Here is a 10,719-nt window from a genome sequence, read left to right as displayed (position 1 = left end):
ATAAAAGAAAAAAAAAAGTTTTTTTTATTTTTTTTAAAAAAAAAAATCTTTTTTTTGTTTCAACCCAAAAAAAAAAAAAAAAAAAAATTACATGTTGACACATAAGATGAGATGGTGGCAACAGTGGTAGATGTTCGCCCCACAATTGTCAGGTTGGTGGGTCCATCTCTGTTCCACCCGGCTCCTCTAGCGTCTGGCAGCCTCACCCCATAAGACTGTAAGACATAAGACAGCTGTGGCTATTATCCAGTACCTCACCACCATGTGAGTGTATGAGTGACTGACTGTAATATGAAGCGCTGTGAGGTCCTCTGGACTTGATGAAGCAATACTTATATAAGTCATTTATACCATACATTTTATTGAATTGTGGCACTTTTGATTTGCCATAATTGATGCAGTTAAAAACTGTTCATTGTTCATTGCAACACATTTAAGGTACATATTGTTTACACCTAATAAAGTGTCTATTTATTTGTCTTGTGTTTCCGTCAAAACGGCTCGTTCCGCTGCAAGCGGCTCCACAATGTATCAAAATGTGATTCGTTCTTATCTGTCTCATAACAAACTATGATGACGTGGTGAGAGTTTTAACAAATCTGTAAAAAACATATTCTATAAAATAATTTACGTACAGCAGATATAAGTTATGACATCTGTCCCAGATAGAATTAAATATTTTTTTGGTCAAACATTTGCATTTCGTAGATTCACATTGTTTTGGTTTAAAGATAAGATTGACAGTTGAGTTTAACCCAATAAAACAGATACCTAAAGAATGTCTAATACGAATACGGACAATGTATTTCTAAAATTGAGAAAAGCAATTAGAGGCAAACAATCAAACATAAACTTGTAAGATTAGCTCAGAAACTCTTGACAGTGAAACTTGAACTTGAAGTGACTATGTAAAGGTGAGTGTCCCTTCAATGAGCATTTCAATTTTAATTATGTGTCAAGCAGACACTGAGCATGTTCCCATTCCTCATGGTGTCTGTCAGCACCCAGGGGCCGACCCCCCGCTGGAGGACCTCATTAGATTAGGCTCCCCAGGAGAGCTTCATCCTCAGCAGAATGCAACATTTCCATCTTCCATATCAAAGTACTTCTTTTCTGTTTTCCTTCCCCTGACCTCGTCCAACTTATTTGTTTCCATGACATTATGTCATAGTGTAGTTCGCATTTTTGGTAATAACATAATCTAACAATATGATGTATATGACGCATACTTTTATGCAAATTCAAAAAACTCTGTCAGTCACATTTTCCAACCTGAATTGTGCAGACTGTATCAGTGCAGACCTTCATTAGCGTATCTGGTACAAATTGTTTATTGTTTCCAAAGTATTACTAAAGACCATCACAGATCTAATGAGGACCTTATCTATAAACAGGGCAAGATTAAATACTAGCGTTCCTTCAAAGTGCCACAGTATCCTACTCAATCAGTGGCAGCCAAGCATTTCTCATTAACTGAATCTCTAAATATTGAAACGAGTCCTTATATGTTGATCTGTAATCCATCTAACAATGATCCCAAATCGACGTCTTAAAGACAGCAAGGAGGCCATGTTTTATGCCCCTCTGAATTTAAATCAATTAAGCAAAGAATGGAGAAGCTAAATGACCTGGGTATAGTACATTCGATAAGCCTATAATTACTGCCCACCGATCTTCTGCGCAGTATATTGGCCCATGAATAGGATAAAGGTCAGGATGTAACATTGTGCATCGACTTGGTTTTTACACTAATGGACGTCAATACAGAGTGTGTACTGCCCCTAAATGGCAAAGCATTTAATTATTTGTCATAAAAATATACTCATAATGGAGAACCATTATTATGTTAAGTCATACTGATCAATCTTTAAGTAGATTATTATCACCTAGTTGTGTATTTCTTTTCACTAACAAATGTGCAATGATTAATACAGTTATTTAACGAAGTATGAATTTGCAAAGCAGCATTTACAATAACACTACATTTAAAAAAAATATCAAAAATAAAACAACTTAACAGTGAAACTAGGCAATTTGCAGGTAGTATACAAACATTAAGGTTGGCCTGAAAGCCTTTCTTTTCAGAAAAAATCCTTTCATAGAAGAATATTTGAAATACCTGTTGCAAAGAAAACATTAATTACGTATTTATCTATTGAAAAACTAAAATCCAACTTTAAATTTCGACTGATGACGGTCTAAAAACAGGCTGGGACGTTCTGCAGGCATTCTAAAATGATTTTTGTCTTTTTACCCAGCCGCCACGCAGTGTTTAGGAAATGATCACAGACGATGCAACGAACAGCGTTTTACCATCTGAAGCGCTCTGCATGCTAGCCTCATCACATCACATGCTGTAAAGGGGTCACACCGCCAGATGTCCTGTTAGCACAACACAGAGCGAAGTTTAAAATTTAACCTCAAGAAATGGTGAATGATTTAACAAATTTATGCATAGTTCCAACATCCTGTCACTGGCGCTGGGTCATCAGGCTTCACCTACTTGTCACTAAAAGATGTGTCATTGTTTTCTGGAATGTTTAGAGAAATGTGAAGTAATATTTTTGTTAATTTTCACTAATTCACAACAAAAGTCATCTCACTTTGGAAAACAGATGAAATTTTAATTTGGTTTTAAGGCATGAATGTCATGTAACTCATTGCAAAATACACTTTTATCACCTCATGCCTGTATTTCTGTAACTCTCATTTGTTTGAAATTAGCCTTTAGTTTAGTTACCAAGATGTTAAAGTGGTACTAGCAAACAGGAGCACGAGGTCTAAGTTTACCATCCATCCTGTTCAGTTTTAAACCCATTTTAAAAGTCTTACCCATTCTTATTTGTCTGAACTGCTTCTCTTTTACTTGCCTCATGGTTCCTGAGTCAGCTGACCTTTGACCCAAAGACATTTTATAAATCCAGAGGAGACTTTTGAACTTTTCACTCCCAAAATGTGAGAAGAGCTGCAGCTGCAGGCTCCATCTGTTGATGCTCCATTTCTTGATCTTTTCTCCATGGTTGTAACCCAGTGTGAGTTTATCATCAGTCAGCTAATCTTTTACCATTTGTTTGTACTTGTGTTACTTTCAATTTTCTGCAGCTCCTGTGTGGTAACGCATAGCTGTTTTATAGACCTATTCTTGATCTCTCTATTTAGTTGTTTTGTCAGCTGCTTTGTTTTTGCTGCAGTACTTCAAATATAAAGCAGGATGGAATAGTTTTATGAATAAGATGTATCTTAAAGGTAAACATAAACCTCTAAAATTCCCTAAGCTTATATTCAGACATTTATTTTCATCACGATCCAATTGGACATCTCTTCTTGCATTGCAGAATAATATATTTACTCATTTAAGACAATTGTGAAAAGAAATTAGCTGCAGAATTCTGAAAAAAGGAAAAAAAATATCCCCAAAATATATTTGATAGTCAAAGTGAAATACTCTGTTCTCCTTATTTCCTCAGTTTTTGTGGTTTCCATCTTTCTAACTATTAGCTGTTCTTCATCTGCCCCACACAGACCTAAAATGTATCATGAGTCTGTTTCAATTCAGTAACTCCATTTGAAAGATTTAGAGGTTGTTTGTTTGCCGCAGGAAGCAGTTGCTCCTCATTTCCATTCCACTTCTCACTCTGCAGCTTACTTCAGAGCAACTTATCGGCTTTTCTGCCGTGATTGACAGCTCAGAGACACCTTGCGATGACTTCTCTGCCTCTGTCATGTTTCGTCTCTCTCTATCTTCTCTCCTCTTCCTTTTGATGCACTTTGTCTCTCTAGCATACATGTAGGCCTTTCTTTAACCTCCCCAGGGACCTCTCTGTCCCCTAGCCTTTGGAAGCTCAAGGAGAACAGTCAATAAAATAAACTGGCTGGATAAGGAAATATATATTTATATATTTTCTGTTTCTCTTTATACTTTCCGCCTCCTTCAGGTCTGCCACAAAGATGCACAGCTGGAGCCCAGGTTGATTGACAGCTCCGGGGCCTATTTTGTCAACTCTTTATAAGCAATCATCTCCTGTGACTACTTCTCTTGAGACAGACACACTTTGAAAGCATCAGACCACCACCTTTTTTAAAAGCATCAATTGTTTTAAGTGGCCAAGTGCCTTGAAGCGTTGCTTGTATGTTGGAACAGTTCTAAAGCAGGAAAATACAAGTATTTCTGTAAATCTGAAGCCCGGCTCTGGATTGCTAGGAACTGCTGAAGCCTCTGACACCTCTGCTTTAGAATTTACTGCAATGTTTTATTCCTTTCAATCTAAGATTAGGCTTTTTATGTGGATTGAATCGGTTTTTCTCCTTGATACATTTTATGAGGGCTCCTAAAATATTTGTTCTAAAAATGTTTGGTTTGTGTATAGAACTTTATTTAAACTGAACTTGGGCAAAGTGTGTTGTGTTAGAAGACTGATGGGCAACCAGGCTGAGTGTTTATTTGAAATAGTTTTTTTTTATATACTCCAGTGACAGTAAAGATGGATTAAGCTAGGTTTATAGCTTACACTTCAGTTATGCACTGTGTATTTTGTTTTAGCCTAGTGCATCATTGCCTAGTTCAGAACTAGACAATAAACCTTATGTCGCAGCTACCTCTAGAGAATGGCACCAACGTAAAGTTAAGCAGATATAAGAAATGGACTGATGGATGTTTTGGCCTGTCACAAACTCTCAAAATAATACAATGAAGTTTAAAGTGATGTGAGAAAAGGTAAAAAATGTTTACACCTTTTGCAAAATTCCAGATCCTTTTTAAATGTTTCTTTAGCTAATCCATGTCAATCACTCTACATGAACCAGTCAGTTCCTATAGGGATTTAAGCCACATAGGAAAGCCTTCTGAACCCTATATCACAATATGAATGGAAGAGATGCATCATGTTCCAGATGATTCCAGGCTCTGACTAACAGCTCTTATTGAAGCAGAAATACTATTTCATGTCTTTCAAATGGTAAAAGATATTCAGTTTGTTTTGCTGATGTATCTTATTGTCTTTCATTTTACAAAGGGCATCTCTGACATTTCTATGCTAAGCCAAATAAAAGCAGCGTTCATTTCTTCAGCATTGAAACATTTGAATTCAACCAGATTTTAATATTGTTGCAAGTTCAAAAACGTCAATTCTCTCCTTTCAGCTATAAAGGGGATTTAAAAAGGAAGAACTGCCTGGAACATCAGGGTCAACCTGTAACTTTGACAGTCGAAGGAATCTGAACCTTCACATGATATTTAGAAGCTCAAATGCAACATCTACTTGCTGTTCTGGATCTCTTCAAGGAATAAATAGTTTTTTCACCAAATGTGATATGAAACAAAAAAAATCATTTTGAACAACAGAAGTATGTGCAAATATAGACAAAGCAGTCTCAAGAGGGAATTTCACAGTAGTGATTCACAACTTAAGAGCTCATTTACAAAGCACTGACGGTTATTGCTTCAGAATTTCCAACCTTGATACTTATTTTATTTATTTGACTTAGAGCTCTATTTGTTTGACTTGTTTGACTCTGTGGTGGGAGACAATTTATAGCGACATAAAGCCTGGATCACCTGCAAAAGAATTAAGTGTGTGCTTTTGTTTTGTTGCGCCAATATCCACTGCATCATGCAGGTCCGCCTCAGGATTAATGTTTTCATTTTAGCCCTAGACAAAGCTGTATCGACTTTGCTTAAGCACACTCTAAATATGAGATGTCCACTGTGGAACATTAAATGTTCCAGTGAGCAATTGATCTTTGCTTGGGGTCAAAAGCAGCAAGGATTTGAAGTTAAAGTAAAATATCTGTCTCACTAAGTCAAATGATACGGCGAGGCTAAACTGGTTGTCCACAGCCTGTGGGCTTGGTAGTTACAATGCAGTAACTGATGAATGTTTAGTTCTGTGTTTCCTGTGTAGTTATTTTTTAGGTTTTCTGTGTTTAGTCCTGTTCCTGTCCTGTCTTCCCTGTTTGCCTCCCAGGTGTGTCTAGTTACCTGATTACCCTCCCTGTGTATTTAAACCCACCTGTTGTTTTTGTCTCTTGTCGGATCCTCGTCAAACGTCGTATGTCAGTCTGTTTGTTAGCCCTCCAGTAGAACTGTATAGTCCTGGTCAGTTTAGCTCTCATGGTCAGTCCTTTGTTTCTGTTGCTACCAGTTTAAGCTTTGCTTATGTTCTCTGCCATGTCAACTGAACTGGACTGTTGAGCTACTTTCATCATCATCACCTCTCAATCTGGGTCCTGCCTGCGTTCACTCTCACCACCTTTAACCACATCATGACAATGAATTGGTGTTGCTGAGGACAGATAATGATTTATATTTTAAAACCCTACTATTGGCCAGGGGTGTACTTTCTTTCTTTTTTTTTTTTTACTAAACCTGTAAATAAATAAAAGCTGATTATGTATTCAGTAAACAGAGGAAAAAGCACAAAAAACACGTGAAATAAGCACACACAACTTCTCCCCAAGATGTAAATGTAACAAAAAAACTTCCTGTTAAGCTACTTTAATCAACAAAAAAAGAAGCAAATAACGCTCAACTAAGTAAGTATATATATGAAGTAAGTAAGTATATGAAATAATAATGAAACTGATACACTCCCAAAAGGCGAAACAGTAAAAACATGCAATAAAGAATAAATTGAATAAACTGATGCAATGTTCTGCGTATGTTGATAAAGCAGGTTTATTTTAGAGGAAATACACACAAAAACACCAACATATGAACTCAGAGAATAATATATAGTAATATTACAGTCTAGTCTGAATCTGATGCTGTGAGAACAAGGTTTGTGTTGAAGCATTTTGAAAAAGAGGTAAAATTAGAATAGGGATGTGTTCAAACAACCAGTTCATAATGCAAAGCAGAATTAATGATTTATTTATTTGTATTTTATTGAACATGTCAAGTTACAATTAAGATGACAGCAATGCAATAAATATAAAACATTATTTTGAGAAAGTAATGTTTAATTGAATAATTTGCAGATTTAACAATAAATATCCTTTGGATATGTTTTATCACTCACCACAGTGATGGATCTAATTGTGTATTTTTGGATACCAAAACAGCAGATTTACATCATCCTGTCCCTCAAAACATGGTGGCTTAAACGGATATCGCTCTAGAAGCAATAGCTTCATTAAATCACTATAGTATTTTACTGTTTTAAACTATCTCTTTCTAGTCTGATATATACTGTATGTACCATAAATAATATTATTTGTTTAGGGCAACAATTTCCTAGGGCTGACCACAACACAGACAGAGGGAAAGCTATTTGGGAAACAGTTAAATCAGTAATAACTGCCTTACCTTAGCTACTGTTTAGCTTTTGAGAAAACCCAAACTTATCACATTTTCAGGATGATTTGTTGCAGCTCAGTGAGAGGCTGAATCAGACAATGCCTGTTTTTGGGCAATCTATAATTCAAAGGTTCCTTTTGCAGAATTATGAATAAGATGGGCTCAAAGTTTGCTCCTTTGAACAGAATATTAACACTGGGAACAATAACAATAGTCTGAAGTTACACTAGGCGACAGACTGCAAATTTTAAGAAGCAACATCTTTCTGCGCCATGCAGTGAAGTAGGATGTCCCCTCCAAGGTTAGCAGGGAGGGCCTCTCTAATGCAAGAGCCGCCACAGGTGCTCTTGCTAACATGATGATGTCACATATTCACACAGTGAAACTCCCCCTCTTCCTGCTAAAACTGAAAGTGGGTAAATGCAGTGCATTGTGGGATTATTAGGTCTTATACCAGCCTCTTTGTTCCAGTAGGTCTGTCCTTCATGGCTGGAGGTACAAGTTGCACATTCTCACACTGAAAAAGCTTCATTTTGAATGCATGTATTACATGGGGAATTCTAAACATTAAGAAAGAATTATTTGTTCCACACTGTTGATTTTTTTTCTCATGAAATAGGCCTAAAACAAAGGCAGGCAGCAAGTTTTAAAATGAAAAGCACTTTCAGAAACAAACTGAGTCAAAACTAGCTTGAATAAATTTATGTTTATGGCAGTAAATAACCAAAGTCTTATAAATAGAGCATGAGAAACCCTGTGAAACCAGCAGCATGATGAGAAACAACAGGAGAATTTGTCAATAAACTACTTCTTTTTGTCCTAGTGCAGCTGGCACAAACTTAATGTTGCATTACTGCCACCGTCTTTGAGGACCAAGGTACATCTAAAATGGGGCAGCTTAAACAAACCAAGATGCACAACTCAAATACACTAAACAAATTTAAAAAGCCATTTACAGATCTCCTATATCCTGCAGAAATGCTCTATAATTTGCTTTAAGAAGCACAACAGTTCTCTGATAAGCAAACGTCTCTAAAGAGTGAGATTTCCTCTACACAAAGCTCCTCATCTCTCTTCTCATCCTCTCTCTGGATCTTTTCTGTTTCTTACAACTATTAAGGATTTGTTCCATTGATTCCTCCTGGTGCCATTTCTTCCATAAGCCTGTCTGGTGCATCCCCATTATTTTTTAATGTTTTGTTCAACCAGTGCATGCTTCAACCACGACATAAAAAGTGCTATTTTGCTCTGCTATCCTTCCTCCATTTATGCTAACTTTAATATTGGGTTGAAACTATACAAATCCCTTCCATTTTATCTTTATTCCATGTGTTGCCAAAATATATGACATATGCATATGACATATGACACATATGCATATCCTCTTCATATTAGTTTATAATTTATTCACTTACTGTTACATGTGCAGAAACCCCATTAAATTTTAACTGACCAACTCACACTTAAAATCCTCCACCCTTTAAAAAGCATATCTGAGCTCCATCGTGACTCATAAAGTCAGGATGAATCCACACATCCTATTTGAACATAGAAAGAGATTTATTTCCTTCTTATGTACAGATATGGACAATGTATACAACTTCTCTCTTCAATTCCCTCACAAAATTGGAGTATATAAAATAAACCTCCATACTAACCTCCATATAAAATAATCCTCCTCTTGATAATAAACAAATGAAAACAAAGTCTAGCCCTTACTTTGTCACACACAACTTTTTACCAGACATAATCACACACACACATGTTTGCGTGGCTATCTTTGTGGGGACTTTCCATTGACTTCCATTCATTTCTACAGCCTAAACCTTACCTTTACCCTTTTCCTAACCCTAACCATCACATACCTAACCCTAACCCTAACCAAAACTCAATTCATACCTTAGCCCTAAATCTGACCCCTGACCCAAAAATAGGGTTTCCCTTGTGGGAACCAGGCTTCGGTCCCCACAAGGAGCAATTGGTCCCCACAACGTAGTATATGTCAGGAAAATCGTCCCCACAAGGTATTACAAACAAACAAACAAACAAACACACACACACACACACACACATACACACACACACACACACACACACACACACACACACACACACACACACACACACACACCCTGTAAGGTTTTGCCCTCATATATTTTTTTGTTTCTCTTTATTTTTGTCTGCACTTTTTTATATGAGCAGTATAATTATGCAGTAAATATAAAATCTCCGTCCAAAGTTTACATATACTCTGACAGAGTTTATGAGGGGTTTGCATGAAAGTGCCATCCCTGGTGATAAAGAGCGGTGCTCTGTGACAGTGTCACATTTATAATGTTTTTTAATAGCAGAGCATGCTGAACTTTACTGCTGTAGATGGTAAACACTGAGAACATTTTACCATGTAAAAATAATGGTGGACACTTTGATCTCTTGCCATATGTTTTCTGTCACATCACTGTTCAGTGTCAACCAGTATGAGTTTAAATAAAAGGATGGCTGCTGCATCTCCACCTTGCTGCATTAATGCAGCAAGGTGGAGATGCAGCAGTGCTTCATGCTGTGAGCACTACAGTCTCACAGCATGAAGGATTCCTTAGAATGGATTTTTTCCCGTAGGTCGTCTACCTGAGTAGATTGGTCTTTAAATCTAACAAAACTAATGTATCAGAAATTTCTACTAAAAAAATAATGAGTTAGACTAAAAATAATGGATAGGTAAAGATAAAAGGAGGAAGGTGTCGTGTGGACATTCTAAGAGATGATGCTATCCTGAGCCAGTGCTGTAGTTATGCTGCTGCAGGTTTAGGCTGCTGAAGGACAAACTGAACACTTTTCCTCACTTTGCTACTTTCTTCTTCTACTGTCCAAATTGAATTATGTGCTGTTATTTCAACTGTTGACTTTGTGTTTTATCTGTTATTATTTCTCCCCATAAAAGCTGGAGATCCATTCATTCTGTTTTGCTATGATTCCTTCCTGGAGGACGACATTGGCTGAGATAACAAAACGTTCTCTCTCCTGCTGTTTACTTTTTACTTGTTTTTAACTTAGAAAACACTAAACACTTCTACATCAGTTCTTCAGCTTCCTTTTGTGTCTCTGCTCTGTCTCCTCAAACCCCCAGTTGGTGGTGGCAGATGAAGAATCCCTTTCTCAGGTTTCTTCCTGTTAAAGGAGAGTTTTTTCACTCTGCTGTCGCTACATGCATATAAGGGATTGCTGTAATGTCAACAACACAATGTAAGTGATTGTCGTTTTAAAGTTTCTGTCTAAGTGTCTGCATCTTATATGTGTCTTATTATTCACTTTGAATAACAAAGTGAGCTTTTTGTACTGCTTAATAACTAGGACAGTGGTTCTTAACCTGGGTTCGAGGTACCGAACCCACCAGTTTCATATGCGCATTCACTGAACCCTTCTGT

Source organism: Poecilia latipinna, unplaced genomic scaffold (genome assembly GCF_001443285.1).
Source record: "Poecilia latipinna isolate Pla-1442-1.1 unplaced genomic scaffold, P_latipinna-1.0 Scaffold148, whole genome shotgun sequence".
NCBI lineage: Eukaryota > Metazoa > Chordata > Actinopteri > Cyprinodontiformes > Poeciliidae > Poecilia > Poecilia latipinna.
This window is presented reverse-complemented; position numbering follows the sequence as displayed.